The sequence below is a fragment of the Silurus aristotelis genome, assembly GCF_946808225.1.
Source record: "Silurus aristotelis genome assembly, chromosome: 9".
NCBI classification, from domain to species: domain Eukaryota; kingdom Metazoa; phylum Chordata; class Actinopteri; order Siluriformes; family Siluridae; genus Silurus; species Silurus aristotelis.
Genome location: NC_139582.1, coordinates 11,053,252 through 11,076,524, shown reverse-complemented (window position 1 = coordinate 11,076,524; position 23,273 = coordinate 11,053,252). Strand labels below are relative to the sequence as shown.

Here is a 23,273-nt window from a genome sequence, read left to right as displayed (position 1 = left end):
TTTAATGTTTTTATTATGATGTTTAAAATGGTCTACTTGAGATTGTACACACATATACCTGACATACAAATTATAAAAGCAATCAAGTATTAATAATTAATTATATAATAATCATAATTATAATCATAATGCTTATTTGTGGTTGGAAGGCCTTTTTAAAAACACTATTTAAAAGCATTTTTACTTTACAGCATTACTTCAAAAGCCTGAAACTTGTTCACAGTACTGTAGAAATTCTTAAAAGCAATCAAGGTTTGGAGAATCAATCATAATCATAATTATAATCATAATCATAATGACCATTTGGGGTTGGAAGGCCTTAGATAAATGTAATTTAATGCCCTATAGATTATATGTCACTTTATTGTTAATTGGTGTCAGTTTATTAACTAACAATATATAAAACTTTTCCTTGAGTATAGTCTCTATCTCACTGTCAGCAACTTCTTTCATCTCGATGATGTCTGCATCTTCCTCAGGGTTAAATGTGACTTCACTGTAGGTCCAACCAACCAGAGCTCTAAATCCAGTAGGGGTCTGGAGGGAACAAATGGATTTCTGGGTGAGCAGAGATTCAGGGCTGGTCTGCAGGTATTCGCTTGTATTAAGAAAATGGTCAACACCACGTGGTGTTAACACAAAAGAGTAGATTGTCTTTGTCAAGCGCCGGTCGATGAGGCTGGAATTGGTGAAGGCTTCATTCTGGACCATCGGTTTCCTTCCAGTCATCTCCAGGATCCACTTCTCACCGTCATTCTGTAGTCGAAAAACTCCACCTGGCTGCTGCTGATCTTTCCCTGAGATCATTTCTAACGGTTGCCATATTTGGTATGACAATCCAAAACTCACATCAGTGATATATGGTCTGCCTTCAATCTCCACCAGGTTAATAAGATGATAATCCAAGAGGCCGAAGTCATTTTTGAATGTTTTAAAAATTTTAGAGCCCAGAGTGGTGTATTTGTAGCCCATCTCTCTCAGCACCCAGGAGAAGAGCAGGTTGTTTTCACAGCACCATCCTCCACGATGATTTTTCACAATCTTCTCATAAATGATCTGCAGGTCCATGGTGTTCCGTTCTCCACAGTGGATGCTGAGGTTCTCAAATGGAACGCTCATCACATGCAGCTCATGGACGGTACGGAGTGTGGCCAGATCGGGTTTCTTGTACACCCCGCTGAACCTGATCCTTCTGAAGTATTCCTGAAGGTCCATTTTGATCCTAGAAAGAATGACAGAAACAGTTTTCTGCCTCAAAATGTGTACAGACATGAGGAATTGCTACTCGTCTGTAAAAAAAAACCTGACTGGCTGAAAAAACAGTTTCCAGTTAGACATAGTTGGATTAAATCAGAAGTATAAAAAATTAGTCTGTTTGACTGATAACTTAAATTGAAGAAGTTTAATGCAAAAATATATAATTTAAAAACAAGATGCTGCTGAACAACAACAATCAAACGGAACCAAATGTGGCCTGGAATGATATAAAAAAAAGCTCTCAAGCTGCGATAACTTCCCTAAACAACATTATACACCATAAATAAACTGCCTAATAACTGAATGGTTGTATGATGTCAGTATAATTTATTTTAGAGTTAAGATACTGCTTTTATTTGAACTTGGGTAAAATAGTTAGTATGTTAAAATATGTAAAATATGTTAGTATGTGAAATTTATCAAAATAACAAATCCAGCATTTTAACCATACCTTCACTGAAACTTCTCTACTATGTCAAGAAGGTGGTTGAATCTGTCTGAAGTTGGAGGAATGAATGTGATCAGACCGACTTAACCCTTAGACCACTGGATTGCAGTTAATGTTTAAATACAGTCGTGATAACAATATGGGGAAAAAATTAACCCTTGTAGTAACTTCTAGATTGCAATAAAAATAAGATATAGTTTAGACATGGATACATTTTTAAGGATTTTTGGCAAGGGAAACACTTATATCCCAATCAAATTTTTTAACTATTGTTCTGTCCATCAATCCATCTGTCTAATGCATTAATCTTTATGTTTTAGACAGATGGATTGATGGACAGAACAATAGCTAAAAAAAATAAATTGGGATATAAGTGATAAACAATACAACCCAGCCATTATGGATGCACAAGCCAGTGCACTCTTAGTGCCGGTCCCAAGCCCGGGTAAATGGGGAGGGTTGCGTTAGGAAGGGGATCCAGCGTAAAACATGTGCCAAATCAAATATGCGGATCACAAATGAGAATTTCATACCGGATTGGTCGAGGCCCGGGTTAACAACGACCGCCACAGGTATCGTTAGCTGACAGGGTACTGGTGGAAATTGGGCTACTGTTGGCCGAAGGAGGAGAAGGAGAGGAGGAAGACGTCTACAGAGACGGCAGGTAAAGGAGCAGTGTAGGAGAGTGGAGGTTCGGGTTGGTACTTTAAATGTTGGAACTATGACGGGTAAAGGGAGAGAGATAGCTGATATGATGGAGAGGAGAAAGGTAGATATGCTGTGTGTTCAGGAGACCAAGTGGAAAGGGAGTAAGGCCAGGAACATTGGAGGTGGATTTAAACTGTTTTATCATGGTGTGGATGGAAAGAGAAATGGTGTAGGGGTGATTCTGAAGGAAGAGTACAGTAAGAGTGTAGTGGAGGTGAAGAGAGTTTCTGATGGGTGATGATCGTGAAGGTGGAAGTTGAAGGGATGATGATAAATGTCATCAGTGCCTATGCTCCACAAGTTGGCTGTGAGAGGAGAAGGAATAATTCTGGAGTGAATTAGATGAAGTGGTAGATGGTGTACCTAGGAAAGAACGATTGGTGATTGGGGCAGACTTTAATGGGCATGTAGGTGAAGGGAACAGAGGTGATGAGGAGGTGATGGGTAGGTATGGTTTTAAGGAGAGGAATGTGGAAGTGGGGGAAATGGTGGTGGATTTTGCTAAAAGGATGGAAATGGCAGTGGTGAACACTTATTTTAAGAAGAAGGAGGATCATAGGGTGACGTATAAGAGTGGAGGAAGGTGCACACAGGTGGACTATGTGCTATGCAGGAGATGCAACCTAAAGGAGATTGGAGACTGTAAAGTGTTGGCAAGGGACAGTGTAACTAGACAGCATCGGATGGTGGTCTGTAGGATGGTTTTGGAGGCGAAGAAGAAGAGGAGAAGAGTGAGGACTGAAAGAAGAATAAGATGGTGGAAACTGAAGGAGGAAGAGTGTAGTGTGAGGTTCAGGAAAGAGGTCAGACAAAGGCTCAGTGGTGTTAAGGAGGTGTTGGATGATTGGGCAACTACTGCAGGAGTGATGAGGGAGGCAGCTAGAAAAGTACTTGGTGTAACATCTGGAAATAGAAAGCAAGACAAGGAGACGTGGTGGAATGAGGAAGTGCAGGAGAGCATAAGGAGAAAGAGGTTGGCAAAACAGAAGTGGGATAGACAGAGTGATGAGAAAAGTAGGCAGGAGTACAAGGAGATGCAGCAGCAGGTTAAGAGGGATGTGGCGAAAGCCAAGGAAAAGGCATATGAGGAGCTGTATGAGAGGTTGGACACTAAGGAAGGAGAAAAGGATTTGTACCAATTGGCCAGGCAGAGGGACCGAGCTGGGAAGGATGTACTGCAAGTTAGAGCAGTGAAGGATGGAGAGGGAAATGTGTTGACTAGTGAGGAGAGTGTGTTGAGAAGGTGGAGGGAGTATTTTGAGCAGCTGATGAATGAGGAAAATCAGAGAGAGAGAAGGTTGGATGATGTGGAGTTGGTGAAGCAGGAAGTGGATAGGATTAGTAAGGAGGAAGTGAGAGCAGCGATTAAGAGGATGAAGAGTGGAAAGTCGGTTGGACCAGATGACATACCGGTAGAAGCGTGGAGATGTTTAGGAGAGATGGCAGTGGAGTTTTTGACCAGATTGTTTAACAGGATTTTGGAAGGTGAGAAGATGCCTGAGGAATGGAGAAGAAGTTTGCTGGTACCGATCTTTAAGCATAAAGGAGATGTGCAGTCTTGCAGTAACTACAGGGGAATTAAGTTGATCAGTCACACCATGAAGTTATGGGAAAGAGTAGGGAAGCCAGGCTGAGAGAAGAGGTGACCATCTGTGAGCAACAGTATGGTTTCATGCCGAGGAAGAGCACCACAGATGCCTTATTTGCTTTAAGAATGTTGATGGAGAAGTATAGAGAAGGACAGAAGGAATTGCATTGTATATTTGTGGATTTAGAGAAGGTGTACGACAGGGTGCCAAGAGAAGAGTTGTGGTATTGTATGAGGAAGTCAGGTGTGTCAGAGAAGTATGTGAGGGTGGTGCAGGACATGTATGAGGACAGTGTGACGGCAGTGAAGAGTGCAGTAGGAACGACAGACTGGTTCAGGGTGAAGGTTGGACTGCATCAAGGATCGGCCCTTAGCCCTTTCCTGTTTGCAGTGGTGATGGACAGGTTGATGGACGAGGTCAGACAGGACTCTCCCTGGACTATGATGTTTGCGGATGATATTGTGATTTGTTGTGAGAGTAGAGAGCAGGTTGAGAAGAGCCTGGAGAGGTGGAGATATGCGCTGGAGAGAAGGGGAATGAAACTTAGTAGGAGTAAGACAGAATACATTTGTGTGAATGAGAGGGAGGGCAGTGGAGTTGTGCGGTTGCAGGGAGAAGAACTGGAGAAGGTGGAGGAATTCAGGTACCTAGGGTCAACAGTGCAAAGTAATGGAGAGTGTGTTAGAGAAGTGAAGAAAAGAGTGCAGGCAGGGTGGAGTGGATGGAGAAGAGTGACAGGTGTGATTTGTGATAGTAGGGTATCTGCAAAAATGAAAGGAAGAGTTTATAGGTCTGTGGTGAGACCTGCGATGTTGTATGGATTAGAGACAGTGGCATTGAGTAAAAGACAGGAGGTGGAGCTGGAGGTAGCAGAGCTGAAGATGTTGAGGTTTTCGTTGGGAGTGACGAGGATGGATAAGATTAGAAATGAGTTTATTAGAGGGACAGCACATGTAGGATGTTTTGGTGACAAGGTGAGGGAGGCGAGATTGAGATGGTTTGGACATGTGCAGAGGAGGGACATGAATTATATTGGTAGAAGAATGCTGAGGATGGAGCCACCAGGTAGGAGGAAAGAGGAAGGCCAAGGAGGAGGTTCATGGATGTGGTGAGGGAAGACATGCAGGTAGTTGGTGTAAAAGAGGCAGATGTAGAGGACAGGGTGGTATGGCGACAGATAATCCGCTGTGGCGACCCCTAATGGAAGCAGCCGAAAGAAGAAGAAGAAGATAAGTGATAAACAATACAAATAAAGTTTCAGGTTGCTGTTGTTTATAAAGTAATAAATTAAGGTTGGTTTTAAAATAATATTTTTTTTCTATAAAATGATATAATAATGAATTGAGAAATTCTATCAAAAAAAAAAAAAAAAAAGAAACTTTTTATATAATGTTCTGATCAGTGTTGTGCTAGTCACTAAAAAATAGTAACTAGTTACAGCTACTCGTTACTTCATTTAAAAAGTAACTCAGTTACTTTGTTGATTACTTACATCAAAAAGTAATGCGTTACTGTTAAAAGTAACTTTTTACTTTTTTAAAGAACCTTCTTAAATGTTCCCATTAATGCCCTTTTATGCGTTATGGTTTATACAAACACAAAACTGACTTAAACACAAAGTAATATTTAAACACTATTTTATTTAAGTCAGACCAGCAGAAACTGAATATATCACAAGGATTTCTGAAATAAATAACAAAACAAGCTGAATAATATATTCACAATCAAAAACTAAAGTGGCTTCGGCATCATAAAAGCTGTTGTGTTGAGCTCTCAAAAATGTTTTTTTCACAGCTTAAGTATGAAAACTATCAACAATGTACAACATAAATTCGGGTTATCTTCTAGCTTCGTTGAGGGATGGAGTTTATGGAGGAGCTTCGACAGATTGGAGTTGCTGTTTATCGCAGTAGATACGACCTTCAAACCAGAAAGACACAGCTTACATTTGACTAAAAAGTTTTTGTATTTATACTCAACTAAAGTGAAACAATGAGCATATTTCCACTTTGAGAAACTCGTCTTGCTCTCGCCTCGCCTCGCCATTACTGCCGCACAGACATACAGTGGTTCATCCACCAATCCTACAATGTGTCTCTGCTGTAAACAGGTTAGACTGTAGTATACACTATAGCCAAAATCAATTTATTTAAAAAAGTAACGGGTAACGCACCATACGGTAAAGGCAAAAGAGTTACTTTATTTTTAAAAGTAACACGATACAATAAAAGCTAGATTGCGATGGTTTGAACATGTGCAAAGGGGGGGCCATGGGGTAAGAATCAGTGGAAGAATGCTGAAGATAGAGCCATCAGGAAGGAGGAAAAGAGGAAGACCAAGAATGAGGTTTATGAATGTGGTGAGGGAAGACATGCAGGTATTTGGTTTGAAAGAGGCAGATGTAGAGGACAGAGGGGTATGGAGACGGCAGCTACCTAATGGGAGCAGCCGAAAGAAGAAGAAGATTGATACAATTAAAAAAATTTCCAAAGTACTGCACTATTGAAATAAAATGGAAGAAATTGGACATCTGGTGGACAAAGTTAATACTGCAAGGCAAAACACTGACTCGACCCCGAAATCCTGTTAGCAACCAATGCAAAGTACTTTGTTCTGCCAGTGCTTGACAAAGACATTACACAACTCTTTTGTAATCAAATGCAAATCTCAGACTAAACAACACCACCCTAGTTCAGGTTTTTCATCACATAAACAGTTTAATCTATTATATAAGTAAGACTTGTGCAAACAAAAAATTGAATGTGTACACAGCTGAAGTTTAACTGAACAGGGTATAATATATGTATAAACAGAAATCTCTCCCAAAACATCAGCAACTGGTCTCCTTAGTTCCCAGAAAAAGTGATGCTACACAGTGGTAAACAAAGATGATTTACTGTCATTGCATCGTACAGGTACACAGCAATGACATGCAGTTTGGCATCTACCAGAAGTGCAAATAGTAGCAATTGTGCAAATAGACAAGTGCAGATAAATGTGTAGCATATGTAAATACAAATATTGCCCTGTCCCAACTTTTTTGAGCCCTGTTGCAGCAATCAAATTTCATTCATTCATTCATTCATTTTCTCCCGCTTATCCGTAATTCGGGTCGCGGGGGCAGCAGTCTAAGCAGGCCCCCGCCTTCGACTGCTGCCCAATCCTCACAGCACCATCCCTCAATCAAATTTAAAAAGACTTTATTTTTTCATTAAAATGGTACAAATTCTCAGTTTTGGACATTTGATATGTTTAGAAGATAGAATATAGAAGATGGATTTATGAGATTTGCACTGTTTTGATGTACATTTTACACAGTGTCCCAACTTTTGGAATTGGGATTGTAGATTGAAGCTGATGGTTTAGATACAATCGGATGCTGATAAAACTTTGTGAACTACCTATGGTAATTTACTCTATATCTGAAAAAAGCACATTTGTTTTAGTAAAATTAAGTTGAATTTTTAGTAAAATTTTGTTGTATATACAATGAAAGACCTTTAGTCTGTAACCAGCTAAAAAAACAAGTCAGATCTAATGGGTTATAATATTTCATATTTACTTCATATTTGTTGCCAGGTAGGCCTTTACAATTACAGAATTAAATAAAAGAAATCCTGTAAAACAAAAATGCTTTCAAAAATAGAAGTGTTAATAGTTTATTTTTATCAATTAACAAAATGGAACATAAATGGAACAGAAAATAAATCAAAATTAAACCAATATTTGGTCTTACGAAAGGTTTGCATGTACTTCTAGGTACGAACTTCTAGGAAAGAACTCGATTACTTCAAGTTATTGCTGCTAAAGGTGGTTTAATTTACACTCACGGATTCTCCATTTTGGCTTTATTTTTGTAGAAATAAACAGTAACATTGTATAACAGAATACACTGTTCACACAATGTTGTTCATAATAATAACTGGTATATTCAACATCTGAAGGGCAGTCCTGAGATCATTGCAGGAGGTAAAAACTCACATCAAACCCAAACAATGTGTTTGATTGGACTGTTAGAACTATGGTATATGGGCTTCTATTTGGCCTATTGCTTCCTGTCTGAGACAGTTTCTGGGGTGGGCTGGTTTTTACTGTAGGTGTGTGCCTTACATACAAATATACAAAATATAAAGGTATGTTAAATGTACCAACAACACATCAGCTCCTTTCAAAAACTGAGTCCAAGACAGAATTGTGGTTTTGATATTCTGGTACACACTGAATTGCACAGAAATGCATAGACAACTAATAGTACTACCTCTCGTGCTATTATATGTGTCTTGATATTTTTGTGATTAATCTTCTGTCCTGTATGTTGTGGATATCGCTGTGTGATAGTGCTGCGACGTTTCCTGCAAAAGCTTCGTCATGTGGCTCCCTGTTCCCTAATGAATTTTGTCAAATTCCTAATCACTAAAAGCAATTCCTGTACCCAAAAAGTACTGCTGAATAATGAGATTCTGATTACACTATTTAACCCTGACCTACAGCTTTAGAGTACAAATGCAGAAATAAATATGGACCTTTTTTTCTGTCCATCTACCTCCATTAGATCCTTGTGACAATTATTTATTGGAGAAAAGAAAACAAACATATAAACAGCGAAATTGAAAAATTCTTCACTGAATATGAATTTACAAGCACATTGCTAAATAGATTTACCTGTAAATAAAACAATACAATAAAGTCAGTTCATTTGAATACATTTTAACATTAATCAGATTTTTTTCACACCTTATTGAAATTATTATTTTTTTTGTTAAAAAAAAAAAAAAAAAAAATTATATATATATATATATATATATATATATATATATATATATATATATATATATATATATATATATATATATAATTATTTTTTTTTATAATTTTTTCTTAAATTTAATTAACAAAATGGAAAATAAATAAAGAATAAAAATCTAAATCAAATCAATATTTGCTGTGATAACCCACTGACTTTCAATTCTTACACTTGCACACTTTGTACACTTGCAAAAACTCAGGGATTTAGAAGGATCAGTCAGGTGTTTAATTAATAAATTCTACCAAAAAAGTGATAATGATCATCAGTTTCATATGTAGGGTGAGACACAATCATTAAATGAAGGTTTCCTGCAAATTTGGGGCTGGATTTCTGCAAATGGATTTCGAGATTTTGTCAGAAATAATGGTGTCGCTAATGCTGAGAAATACAGTCAAATATTTATCCATCATGCAACACCATCAGGGAAGGCCTGGTTGGCCCCAATTTTTTTTTGCAGCAGGACCCTGATTTCAGTGTAAGTAAGTCTGTCTGGGATTCATTCAAAAACTGTGTGCAAGCGTACTGAATTGATGGTGTTTTGCAGGCTTTTTGGATTTTAATTTTTGTTAATTTACTTTCCATTTTATTAACTGAGAAATAAAAACACTATTTTAAAGCAATTTAACTTAACAGCATATTTTCAAAAGCCTGAAACTTGTTCACAGTACTGTAAAAATTGTAAAAGCAATCAAAGTTTGGAAAATCTTAATCATAATTATAATTATATTCATAATGCCCATTAGGGGTTGGAAGGGGCTTAGATAAATGTAATTTAATGCTCTATAGTTTATATTCCGTTTTATTGTTTATTGTTGTCAGTTTATTAACTAACACTATATTAAACTTTTCCTTGAGTATAGTCTCTATCTCACTGTCATCTACTTCTTTTATCTCGATGATGTCTGCATCTTCCTCAGGCTTAAATGTGACTTCACTGTAGGTCCAACCAATCAGAGCTCTGAATCCAGTAGGGGTCTGGACGGAACAAATGGATTTCTGGGTGAACAGAGATTCAGGGCTGGTCTGCAGGTACTCACTTTTATTAAGAAAATGGTCAACACCACGTGGCGTTAACACAAAAGAGAAGATTGTCTTTGTCATGCGCTTGTCGACGAGGTTGGAATTAGTGTAGGTTTCATTTTGGATCAACTGCTTCCTTCCAGTCTTTTCCAGGATCCACTTCTCACCGTCATTTTGAAGTCGGAAAACTCCACTTGGCTGCTGTTGATCTTTCCCTGAGATCATTTCTAATGGATACCAGATTTGGCACGACACTCCAAAACTCACATCAGTGATATATGGTTTGCCTTCAAGCTCCACCAGGTTAATAAGATGTTAATCCAAGGGGTTGAAGTCATTTATGAGTGTGTTAAAGATTTTAGAGCCCAGCGTGGTGTATTTGTAGCCCATCTCTCTTAACACCCAGGAGAAGAGCAGGTTGTTTTCACAGCACCATCCTCCACGATAATTTTTCACAATCTTCTCATAAATTATCTGCAGGTCCATGGTGTTCCGTTCTCCACAGTGGACGCTGAGGTTCTCGAATGGAACGTTCATCACATGCAGCTCATGGACGGTACGGAGTGTGGCCAGATCGGGTTTCTCGTACACCCCGCTGAACCCGATCCTTCTGAAGTATTCCTGAAGGTCCATTTTGATCCTAAAAAGAATAAAACAAAAAGTTGGGTGTAGAAAACGAAAGTAAACAGAAGCAGTGTAAACAGCACAGCGTGCATACTGAGTTAACATGCCAGTAAACCTGCAAGAAACCTGATAAAGCAATAACATTTTTATTCAAAAGTATTTAAAATGTTTGTTTTATTTAAATCTTTAATAAGACGCTACTCCCATCTGGTGGTCAAAAGTATGACGTGTAATTGGAAGCATTTGCACGTTTTGCACGGGCGAAACTGCAAAATTTGGTATCTATCCGATACCAAGTACATATATCGGATTATATTGATATCGATTGATATTGATTTCTAAATGTTATGCAACATTTTCTTTCCTTTCATCTCAAAAAATGACTTTGGCCCACTGAGCAACAGTCCAGTCCTTTTTGTCCTTTTCCCAGGTAAGACAACTCTGATGTTGTCTCTGGTTCAAAAGTGGCTAAACACAAGGAACGTTGTTGTAGCCCATGGATACGTCTGTGCATCGTGGCTCTTGAAGCACTGACTCCAGCTGCAGTCCACTCTTTTTTAATCTCACTTTTTGAATGGGCTTCGTTTCAACTTTTTCTACCACATTTTTTTTCTTCCATTCAACTTTCTATTAATGTGCTTGGATACAGCATTCTGTGAACAGCATTGCAGTGTTCTTTAGCGATGACCCTTTACGTCTTACCCTCTATGTCCCAGCCAACATGTCCATGTGGGCCCCACATGGGTTTTATCTGGGTTATAGAGTGGGCAATTTAATGAGCTGAATGTGGGCCCCAGCTTAGTCAGGGTTGTGGGCCCCAGTTAGGTTGCCCATTTTGTTTATTCGAGGGTCCTGTATGGGCCACATTTGGGTTAAAATAAGCTATATTATTCAAATGATAATAAATTCAATTGATATGTGTTTTATATAATCGAAAATTGTTTTTATATATTAACAATAAAAGTTAAAATGTGACCTTTTTTATAAAATAAATAAATAAATAATCGGTTGTGCAGCTCACAGCGCCTCCCATTGGCTCCTGGATTCTGAAGAAACGGTCATGACTCACTACCACTGATCACCTGACCTGACCTGGATACCTGACCTGACCTGACCTGACCTGACCTGGATACCTGACCTGACCTGGATACCTGACCTGACCTTACCTGGATACCTGACCTGGATACCTGACCTGACCTGGATACCTGACCTGAACTGACCTGACCTGGATACCTGACCTGACCTGGATACCTGACCTGACCACCTGACCTGACCTGGATACCTGACCTGACCTGGATACCTGACCTGACCTGGAGAACCTGACATCTCTGTCACGGTAAGAAATTAGCTTTTGTTTTAAATTAATCACATTTTACTGGTGTTTTTATTTAATGTATACTTCTAAAAGATTTGTGTTAATTAATGTTACAGGCACGATATAAAGAAGGTCAGTGTGGAGAGTGAACTGGTTTACCTCAGAGATAAACACCTGGGGAAAACTGAACATTCTTAACGATTAGCAGATAACTAGGAAATTGTCTACTAAAATGTGGAAATAACGACTTTTTAAACCATTTTCACCCGTGTTTTCTCCATATAGTGTCCTCATGAAAACAGGAGGGTGAAACAGTAAAAGCACTGTGGAGTCTCTTTCTCTTTACTAGCTTTATAACATGTGTATATACAATACACAGAGAAAAACTCTGAGGAGATTGTGACAATACTTAACATTATTTTAATGTGATTTAGGTGAAATAGGTAGAGGTGATGAAAAAACGTTTATATTTATATCATTTCCAAACATTACTAAAAAATATGATACGTTATGATTACGGTAAGATAATAAACGTCATTTTGCGCCGTCATTTTGACATCAGAAAGTCAGTCAGACGCAACACATCCCCCCCCCCCTCCCCCAGCTCCGAAGCTTCACGCATGCGCAGATGTGTTTGACTTAAAGCCGTGCAGTGCAGACCGACAAATTCGAGAGCAGACAACTCCGAATTCTTCCAAATCGCTTTCACGGTATTTTTTTTTTTTTATGTCAAACACGCTTCGGTCTGTGCAGTAAACTCGAACACTTGCTGTGTTTAGCTCCACTAAGGCTTTTAAAGACAAAACATCGTTATAAGAAACTTAAACTAATGTTACAGTGGTCAGTTCAAATTCACGGTCCAAAGTGAACCAGTATGAATTTAATAATCGAATGTGTTCAAGACCACCACTAATTATTCTGAACATTAATCACAACAAAGCCTGAAATTCACCATATTAATGCATTTAACTTTTTGCATGGTATTGTGTAATTTTAACATCATTTACTCAGATCAGTTAACAGTTTGGGCAAATGGTGGATTAGAAGGTGCTTGTGATTTTTTCTCTTTTTTTTTTTTTTTTTTTTTTTTTTTTTTTTTTTTTTTTTTTATTTTTTTTAGTTCTGATAGTCTTATGCTCATGTAACTTGCATGTATACAAATAATGGATTGTGCCCTGTTTGATGCAGTAGCATGCTCTACTTTATATATATTTTTTTGCTTTACAGGTAGCCTGAAGCAGAACCTTTGCTGAAAACTGTCAGTAAAAAAAAGAGCTGGAGACTGCGTTTGGTAAATGGTTCACAAATGCAAGAGACAGAGAAGGCAACCGTGCTTTGAGAGCCCAGCGTGACCATGACCAAAGGGGCAGTACAGCTGGAAGTTTAAGTCATATAACCTATAGCTAGGGCTGCACAATTAATAATATTTTATCCCGATCACTGTTTTTGCCTCTGTTTAATTAAAGGAATATTCCACCCTGAGATGAAAAAATATCTTATAAATTACTTACCCTCAAGGTATCCTATGCGGTGGCTGAGAGAGATCAACAGGCTGCAACTGAAGAAAACACATGCAAATAGAAAAAAACACCAGCAAATAAAAAAAAAAACAACGTTATCAGTTTGACAACACATGTGCTGCAAACCCCCACCAGAAACATGCTGCAAATCCTCACAACACAACCAAATAGCACAGATCACAAAATAAATGTTTTAAGGGGACCACAACAAGTGACAAACCCGTCTGGGACTGCTTATTGTTTAATGTCTATTCGTCAGTGGTGTTGTCGATGACCTGAAAGGGTAGTTGTTTGTTTATTTTATTATTGTTTATTTATGATTCCTTGGCCTTTTGGTTATTATTATCCTAAATAATCTGATGAAATACACAATTAACTGTAAAACGTTATGTTAACTGGCAAAGCCAAGGAACCATGATCAGGATGTTAAAATAAACAAAAAAGTCACCTTTCAGATCATCAACACCACTGATCAATAGACACTGAACAAGCAGTCCCGGGGTCGTCACTTGTTGGGGTCCCCATGAAACATTTATTTTGTGGTCTGTGCTATTTGCAGTGCAAATTAATTGGTTCTGTTGTGAGGATTTGCAGCGTGTTTCTGTGTTTGGTTGTGTTGTGAGGATTTGCAGGACTTTTCTGTATTTAGTTGCGTTGTGAGGATTTGCAGCACGTGGTGTTTTACTGATGAAGATGTTTTCTTGATTTGCTGGTGTTTTTTCTATTTGCATATGTTTTCTTCAGTTGCAGTGCGTTAAACTTTCTGGGCCACCGTGATCCGAGGTGTGACTTACATCTTTCAGCTGATCAGAATCATTGTTCAATCGCTGGCTTTTGGCAATAGCCAAATATTCGTTTAGGAGTCAAGTGCAGATGCAAGGTTGATATTTTAATTGTTAAATTCATAAGTTTTGGATTCCATGACTGGTCCCCATGGCATAAATTATTACTGTGCGAGGTGGAGGTGGGAACATTTCACTGATAAGATTCCAGGATATGTTTAAATTATATTGATGCATGTTTTTTTAGATGCTGCTGTAAATAGTAGTATTTTAAAATTTACTAAATTGCCTTTTCTGTCTTCTCTTTCTTTACTGTTTTGTAGGTGTGCGGCCAAGGAATCTGCATAGACCCACCAGTGACCTATTCTACTTTAGAAATTCTGTTATTCCTGTTTCCTGTTTTTTTACTTGAATTAATTTAAATTAAATGTGATTTACACATTCTGAGTTGAAGTAATTTATTTTTCACAGTTCAAATACTCAACCATGTAATTTTAAACATAGAGCAGCACATAAAATCAACTAATATTAGTTATTTGTTTGGTCAGGCACAGTTTTACATTGTAACTAAGGTTTGAAATGGGTTGACAGTGGATTTTTCATAGTAAGATTAAGTACACATTAAGTTCACCCACAGAATTCAATCATGAAATTAATAAATGGGACCCAATTCTCACCCACTGTGGTCCCATAACAACCCCATAAAGGGACCATTTGTGGGTTGACCCATGATTAAGTCATGTGGGCCCCATAAGGGTTCTTTTTGTAGCCCAATTTGGCCCCATTTTGAACACTTATTTGGGACCCAAATGGGCCCATATAGAGAACACCTACTGTATATGGGCCCCACTTAGAGCCCACTATGGACCCATCAGTCGCCCCTCTGGGCTAACACATATGGGGCCCATGTGGAGCCGATAGACAAATTTCTCTGGGCCCTATTTGGGTTGCCCATGCAGGGCCCAAGTGACAGCCTATCAAATACCCACATGGGGCCCACATGAAAATGTTGGCTGGGGTGCAGGGTGTCAATGATTGTCTTTGGACAACTGTCAATACAGCAGTCTTCTCCCATGATTGTATAGCCTGAACCAGACTTATGCATCTGAGCGTTTCAGTTGTCAGTGATTCTCAGTCCTGTTCCTCCTGTAGATCCTCTACACGTATCATAAACTTAAACCTCAGTCAGGTTTGAATAGTTAAGGGGTAAAACATAAAAAGGTTTTCACCCTCCTATAAATGTAATTGAATAGAAGTTACTTTTATTTATTTATTTATTTATCTAACTCTTTAATTTATTTTTTCCTTTTTCCCTTTTATGATACCCTTGGTTCACAGACAGTTTTAATGGTTATTATCAAGAATTATTATTATTATTTTTACCAGTTTAGGAAATCCACAGCTCCTGCTTTGTGATATAATAAACCTGGCTGTGCTATTTAAGTTGGTGTAATTCCTTAATGTAACACCAATAATTTCTATATTTACATATAGTTACTATGGCCTGGTCAAAATTAAAAGCCAAAACAATCTATCCCTAGCTGCTGTGTGCCGTGTCCTTTTTGATCTTAAATTTAGAGTGTGGAGTTTGTCCTTCACATGAGTATAAGTTGGAAGTGATGAGGATGAACAAGATTAGAAACAAGTTTATTAGAGGGACAGCGCATGTAGGACGTTTTAGTGACAGGTGAAGGAGGCGAGATTGAGATGGTTTGGACATGTGCAGAGGAGGGACATGGGTTATATTGGTAGAAGAATGCTGAGGATGGAGCCACCAGAAAGGAGGAAAAGAGGAAGACCAAGGATGAGGTTTATGGATGTGGTGAGGGAAGACATGCAGGCAGTTGGTTTGAAAGAGGCAGATGTAGAGGACAGAGGGGTATGGAGACGGATGATCCGCTGTGGCGCCCCCTAATGGGAGAAGCCGAAAGAAGAAGATTGATACAATAAAAAATAGCTCATAATTAAAAAAAATTACACGTATTAGGTAACTCAACAAAAAAGCAATAATCGACAAGTCAAAACATTTCTAAAGCAAAAATCTTTTTAAAAAATAATTTCCAAAGTACTATTGAAATAAAATGGAAGAAATTGGGACATCTGGTGGACAAAGTTAATACTGCAAGGCAAAACTCTGACACAACCCCGAAATCCTGTTAGCAACCAATGCAAAGTACATTGTTCTGCCAGTGCTTGACAAAGACATTGCACAACTCTTTTGTAATCAAATGCAAATCTCAGACTAAACAACACCACAATAGAGTAGTGAAGTGAGAAACCTACCACCCCCATTCATTTCAGCTATTTAAAATTCAGGTTTTTCATCACATAAACAGTTTTATCTATTATATAAGTAAGACTTTACTGTCATTGCATAGTACAGGTACACAGCAATGAAATGCAGTTTGGCATTTACCAGAAGTGCAAATAGTAGCAATTGTGCAAATAGAAAAGTGCAGATAAATGTGTAGCATATGTAAATACAATTATTGCCCTGTACCAACTTTTTGAGCCCTGTTGCAGCAATCAAATTTAAAAAGACTTTATTTTTTCATTAAAATTGTACAAATTATCAGTTTTGGACATTTTATATTTTTTCTTAAGTTGAATTTTTAGTAAAATTAAGTTGTATATACATTGAAAGACCTTTAGTCTGTAACCAGCTAAAAAAAACAAATCAGATTTAATGGGTTATAATATTTCACATTTACTTCATATCTGTTGCCAGGTAGGCCTTTACAATTACACACACACACACACACACACACACACACACACACACACACACACACACACACACACACACACACACACACAGTACTGTGCAAATGTTTTAGGCACTTTGTAAAATAAATCCTGTAAAACAAAAATGCTTTCAAAAATAGAAATGTTATTAGTTTATTTTTATCAATTAACAAAATGGAGCGTAAATGGAAAATAAAATAAATCCAAATTAAACCAATATTTGGTCTTACCAAAGGTTTGCCTGTACTTCTAGGTACAGTTTTTTAAGAGAACTTGATTACTTCAAGTTATTGCTGCTAAAGGTGGTTTAATTTACACTCACGGATTCTCCATTTTGGCTTTATTTTTGTAGAAATAAACAGTGACATTGTATTAAATGTCATGTGATGTTCACCTGAGGTTGTATTTACCCAAATCTAAGACGTGCTAAGGACCAGATGATTTTGTTTACTTTCTAATATATAAAACCATAGAATTCAAAATGAGGTTATTTTGGTTTTCACATGACTGTATAAACACACACCAAACCTGTCTGCATCTGACAGGACCTTCATTACGTAGTACACATCACAATTAGACATAGAGCTCTAGTACAGACACTTGGATTACAGTTTTTGTTGAGCCTTATAGAGATGGGTGAATAAATCTTTCATTTAATGAAAAGTAACAATATTTGGGTTCAGAAAAAGCTAAAGGATTGGTCTGATTGAGTGTGGACTTCAGAAAACCTAGTATCCAAATTTGATGCTTGCAGGTCCATCGTCTGACAAACAACTTGAACAGTTTTCAACTTTTATTCAACAATGGAATAACAAAACGATATTAGCATGGCCCTCTTGATTACAATTTAGCATTTTCAGTTCTATATGATTTGCACCACTTTAAATCGAATACTTATGAACAGAATACGTTGTTCACACAATGTTGTTTATAATAATGACTGGTAGATTCAACATCTGAAGGGCAGTCCTGAGATCATTGCAGAAGGTGGGAACTCACAGCAAACCCAAACAATGTGTTTGTTTAGACTGTTAGAACTATGGTATCTGGGCTTCTACTTGGCCTACTGAAATCCCAAAAATTATATGACAACAAATATTGCTTCCTGTCTGAGCAAAAAAAAGAGGTGAGACAGTTTCTGGGCTGGATTTTACTGTAGGTGTGTGCCTTACATACAAATATACAAAATATAAAGGTATGTTAAATGTACCAACAACACATCAGCTTCTTTCAAAAACTGAGAAATGCTGCATGCTGCTAACAGGTACATGAACATTGACTTCCAAATCCCTCTTTAAGTCCCTGCAAAAGCTTCGTCATGTGGCTCCCTGTTCCCTAATGAATGTTGTTAAATTCCTAATCACTAAAAGCAATTCCTGTACCCAACAAGTACTGCTGAATAAAGAGATTCTGATTACACTATTTAACAATGGCCTACAGCATTAGCGTACAAACTAAGAAATAAATATAGACCTTTTTTCTGTCCATCTACCTCCATTAGATCCTTATGACAATTATTTATTGGAGAACAGAAATCAAACATATAAACAGAGAAATAGCAAAATTCTTCACTGAATATGAATTTACAAGCACATTGCTAAACAGATTTAACAATACAATAAAGTCAGTTCATTTGAATACATTTTAACATTAATGGGATTTTTCTCACACCTTATTGACATGCAGTATTGCACAATAGGTTCAGGCAGTTTTGGAAGAAAAAAAAAGTGTTAATTTTTTTTTTTTTTTTTTATTCAAATATTTTTTATTTTATAATTTTTTTCTTAAATTTAATTAACAAAATGGAAAATAAAAAAAGAAGAAAAATCAAAATCAAATTAATATTTGCTGTGATTAACCACTTACTTTCAATTCTTACACTTGCACACTTTGTACACTTGCAAAAACTCAGGGATTTAGTAGGATCAGGTGTATGATTAATAAATTCTACCAAACAGGTGATAATGATCATCAGTTTCATATGTAGGGTGAGACACAATCATTAAATGAAACAGAAACAGCTGTGTAGGAGAATTAAAACTGGGTAAGGAAAAGCCAAACTTTGCCACTAAGGTGAGGATGTGGAAGATAGCGTCATATCACAGGTCATACACCAGACTGAGCACAGCAACAACAAGAAGACATTATTAATTATTTTGCATCAACAAGGTGCTCTGGATTAGTGGTGGACAGTAAGGAAGTAAATGTAATTCCTTACTGTACTTAATTAGCTTTTTCACATATCTGTACTTTACTGAAGCATTTCTGTTTGTGGCGACTTTTACTTTTAACTTCACTACATTTCCAAGTTTAATATTTTACTTTTTACTCAACTAAATTTTGTAAAGTCAGTTGTTTCTCTTTATTTACGAGTGGATAAAAACGTAACTGACCACGCACACCGCAAGCCACCAATCAGGGTAGAGCACTCAGATATAGTGTTGGAATATAAATTCTATTTCTATAATTCTATAAATAGTTTTGCATGTAGCGTGTAATGCTAAAACAGCTGGAGTAGAGAGCTAATTTTAACAGATTGTTATTTTCAAAAGTTCAGCTTCCAAAAGATTGTGCTTTAAGCTTATGCTGAAAATGTTTTACTCTGTAATGCTAAAAGTAACATTTAAGTCTTTTCACATAAACTGAGTTCATTAAGGAAGAGTCTTGTGACAAAAATGAAAATAGGAACATTAAAGCCATAATAAATCATAGTACTTTGGATACTTAAGTACATTTGAAGACAAATACGTTTATACTTTTACTAGAGTAAAATTGTATCTACTGTGTCTCTACTTGAACTGAACTACATGGTTTGTGTACTTCGTCCACCGCTGCTCTGGACAGGTGAGTAAACATCTGAAAATGAACAAGAATGAACACCTGAAGGCAACAGTAAAGCATGGAGGAGGTTTTCTGCAAATCTGGGCCTGGATTTTTGAAAATAGATTTCGAGATTTTGTCAGAAATAAATCATGCAACACCATCAGGGAAGCACCTGGTTGCCCCCAAATTTAGGTTTAGGACCCTGATTTCAACGTCATTAAGTCTGTCTGGGATTCATTCAAAAACTGTGTGCAAGTGTACTAAATTGATGGCGTTTTGCAGGCAGAGGGTTTTGGATTTAAATTTTGTTCATTTACTTTCCATTATATTAACTGAGAAATAGAAACACTATTTTTAAACCTGAAACTTGTTCACAGCACTGTACAAATTCTAAAAACAATCAAGGTTTAGAGAATCTTAAGGGAAGGCCTTAGATAAATGTGATTTAATGCCTTATAGTTTATATGCTGCTTTATTGTTTATTGGTGTCAGTTTATTAACTAACACTATATTAAACTTTTCCTTGAGTATAGTCTCTATCTCACTGTCAACTACATCTTTCATCTCGATGATGTCTGCATCTTCCTCAGGGTTAAATGTGACTTCACTGTAGGTCCAACCAATCAGAGCTCTGAATCCAGTAGGGGTCTGGAGGGAACAAATGGATTTCTGGGTAAACAGAGATTCAGGGCTGGTCTGCAGGTACTCACTTGTATTAAGAAAATGGTCAACACCACGTGGCGTTAACACAAAAGAGTAGATTGTCTTCGTCATGCGCTTGTCGATGAAGCTGGAATTGGTGAAGGCTTCATTCTGGACCAACTGCTTCCTTCCAGTCTTTTCCAGGATCCACTTCTCACCGTCATTCTGTAGTCGGAAAACTCCACCTGGCTGCTGTTGATCTTTCCCTGAGATCATTTCTAATGGATACCAGATTTGGCACGACACTCCAAAACTTACATCAGTAATATATGGTGTGCCTTCGATCTCCACCAGGTTAATAAGATGTGAATCCAAGGGGTTGAAGTCATTTTTGAGTGTATTGAAGACTTTAGAGCCCAGTGTGGTGTATTTGTAGCCCATTTCTCTCAGCACCCAGGAGAAGAGCAGGTTGTTTTCAGAGCACCATCCTCCACGATGATTTTTCATAATCTTCTCATAAATGATCTGCAGGTCCATGGTGTTCCGTTCTCCACAGTGGATGCTGAGGTTCTCGAATGGAACGTTCATCACATGCAGCTCATGGACGGTACGGAGTGTGGCCAGATCGGGTTTCTTGTACACCCCGCTGAACCCGATCCTTCTGAAGTATTCCTGAAGGTCCATTTTGATCCTAAAAGGATGAAAAACAAACTGTTGGCTCAAAATGTAAAAAAGAAAAAGTAATCAAACTGACCTATAAATAAGCAACTTTCCCTAAAACCTTTTTATGGCTGCAATAAACAGACACGATATTATGCTACACATAATGAACACACAATTTAACACATTTGAATGATTGAATGATATCTGTAAAATTTGTTGTACAGTTTAAGAGTCTCCATACCAGGAAAAATAAACAATGCAATCAGAATCACTCACTCAATTTCAACAGCACATTAAATTTATTTAAATAATTAAGTTTTTAAAAATCCAGCATTTAAATCAAACCTTTAAAAAGCACAGAAGAGCTTCCACGCCGTCCACAGGTCTGTTCAAGCTGCTGGAGTTAGAAATTAAACAGTAAACAGCCCAGAAGCGACTCTTTTCACACTTCCGGGTGTAGAAAACGGAAGTAAACAGAAGCAGTGTAAACAGCACAGCGTGCATACTGAGTTAACATGCCAGTAAACCTGCAAGAAACCTGATGAAGCAATTACATTTTTATTCAAAAGTATTTAAAATGTGTGTTTTATTTAAAACCTTAATAAGACGCTACTGCCATCTGGTGGTCAAAAGTATGAAGTGTAATTGGAAGCATTTGGACGTTTTGCACGGACAGTTGGGGTGGGCGATACTGCAAGATTTGGTATCGATCCGATACTAAGTAAATATATCGGATTATATTGATATCGATTGATATTGATTCTAAATGTAATGAAACATTTTCTTTCCTTTCATCTAAAAAGATGACTTTGGCCCACTGAGCAACAGTTCAGTCCTTTTTGTCCTTTTCCCAGGTAAGACAACTCTGATGTTGTCTCTGGTTCAGAAGTGGCTTGACACAAGGAATGTGGTTGTAGCCCATGGATACGTCTGTGCATCGTGGCTCTGGAAGCACTGACTCCAGCTGCAGTCCACTCTTTTTGAATGTGCTTCGTTTAAACTTTTTCTACCACATTCTTTTCTTCCATTTAACTTTCCATTAATGTGCTTGGATTAGTGATTAGCGATGACCCTTTGTGTCTTATTCTTCATGTGCAGGGTGTCAATGATCGTCTTTGGACAACTGTGAAGTCAGCAGTCTTCCTCCATGATTGTGTAGCCTGAACCAGACTCATGCATCTGAGCATTTCAGTTGTCAGTGATTCTCAGTCCTGTTCTTTCTGTAGATCCTCTACACGTATCATAAACTTAAACCTCAGTCAGGTCTGGGTAGTTAATGGCTGTGCTATCTAAGTTGGTGTAATTCCTTTGTGTAACACCAATAATTTCTATATTGAGTGAAATATTGAACACAATATTTCACTCAGTTACTATGACCTGGTCAAAATGTAAAGCCAAAACAATAATTCCCTAGCTGCTGTGTGCCGTGTCCTTTTTGCTCCTAAATTTAGATTGGGTACTTTGTCCTTTACATGAGCATGAAGTTTAAGTTAAGTATAATAATAATAATAAACACAGTGAAAAGAGAAGGATCTGAATAATGACTAGCAACTCGAGGAAATAAACTTTGATCTACAATCAGCAACACATGATGAATTCTCTCTAGTGGGGAATAAAAACATAACAGTTTATATTATGTGCTTTGAATACAATTCTCTCAGACTGAAAATCTGGATGTTCAACAGGGCCCCTCAGTGCGAAGACTCTCTGTGGATTTGCTATTTAGAATTGTTGCTCTCCACAAAGATGGCTTAGGCTATGAAAAGCTCGATAACACCCTGAAACCGAGTTACATTGGATGGAATGAAAACCTGCACCCACACCCACCCACACCCTTTGTGGAAATGATTGGACACCCCTGAGGAAAGGTCTTTATATAAGTTACATATAAAATCATTATTTTCTTTTTTCTTTAGATGTGTATGTACAACAATGCATACAGAGATTCTGCTATCTAAAAGAAAGTATACTTGCATATCAGTCTGTATAATCTCAATTACATTCACCTTCAGGAGCTCTTGAAGACACTAAATGTAAAATACCTGCTATCATGAGTGCACTATAGTCCCTGAAGCAGAAATGCATGAGCAATACTACTAATACATTATTGATACATAGTATTGTATAGTGTGTGGTGCTGGTATGAGTGAATCAAGTGTTTAGTTACATCCATATATTTAAAATGATAGCAGGATGTAATATACTTGTATCACACACACACACACACACACACACACACACACACACACACACACACACACACACACACCCACACACACACACACACACACACACACACACACACGTCCGAAATTGCGGTGTTCTGTTCT

The 23,273-nt window shown here is 37.6% G+C and overlaps 1 long non-coding RNA gene and 3 pseudogenes across 6 annotated transcripts; all 4 read right to left on the bottom strand.

Annotated features, from left to right (window-relative positions):
- Window positions 1–12: 12 nt before the first annotated feature.
- Window positions 13–21,543, bottom strand: LOC310731351 (arylamine N-acetyltransferase, pineal gland isozyme NAT-10 pseudogene; annotated as a pseudogene). 3 transcript variants are annotated; one of them, XR_014538400.1, is made up of 3 exons: window positions 21,289–21,543; window positions 20,068–20,971; window positions 13–318 (listed from the first exon to the last, which is right to left on the bottom strand). The product of XR_014538400.1 is annotated as an arylamine N-acetyltransferase, pineal gland isozyme NAT-10 pseudogene (transcript). The 3 variants fall into 3 exon arrangements; XR_014538401.1 differs by lacking the exon at window positions 13–318 and adding an exon at window positions 18,634–18,808 and having other exon boundaries at window positions 20,072–20,971; window positions 21,289–21,542; XR_014538402.1 differs by lacking the exon at window positions 13–318 and having other exon boundaries at window positions 19,261–20,971; window positions 21,289–21,542.
- Window positions 318–1,755, bottom strand: LOC310731353 (arylamine N-acetyltransferase, pineal gland isozyme NAT-10 pseudogene; annotated as a pseudogene). The gene is made up of 2 exons (XR_014538404.1): window positions 1,709–1,755; window positions 318–1,222 (listed from the first exon to the last, which is right to left on the bottom strand). The product of XR_014538404.1 is annotated as an arylamine N-acetyltransferase, pineal gland isozyme NAT-10 pseudogene (transcript).
- LOC310731015 lies at window positions 7,776–8,741 on the bottom strand. Its single transcript, XR_014535053.1, has 2 exons — window positions 8,526–8,741; window positions 7,776–8,481 (listed from the first exon to the last, which is right to left on the bottom strand). It is a non-coding gene; the product is annotated as an uncharacterized lncRNA (long non-coding RNA).
- LOC310731355 (arylamine N-acetyltransferase, pineal gland isozyme NAT-10 pseudogene) lies at window positions 9,114–14,136 on the bottom strand (annotated as a pseudogene). The gene is made up of 2 exons (XR_014538403.1): window positions 13,280–14,136; window positions 9,114–10,469 (listed from the first exon to the last, which is right to left on the bottom strand). The product of XR_014538403.1 is annotated as an arylamine N-acetyltransferase, pineal gland isozyme NAT-10 pseudogene (transcript).
- Window positions 21,544–23,273: the final 1,730 nt, after the last annotated feature.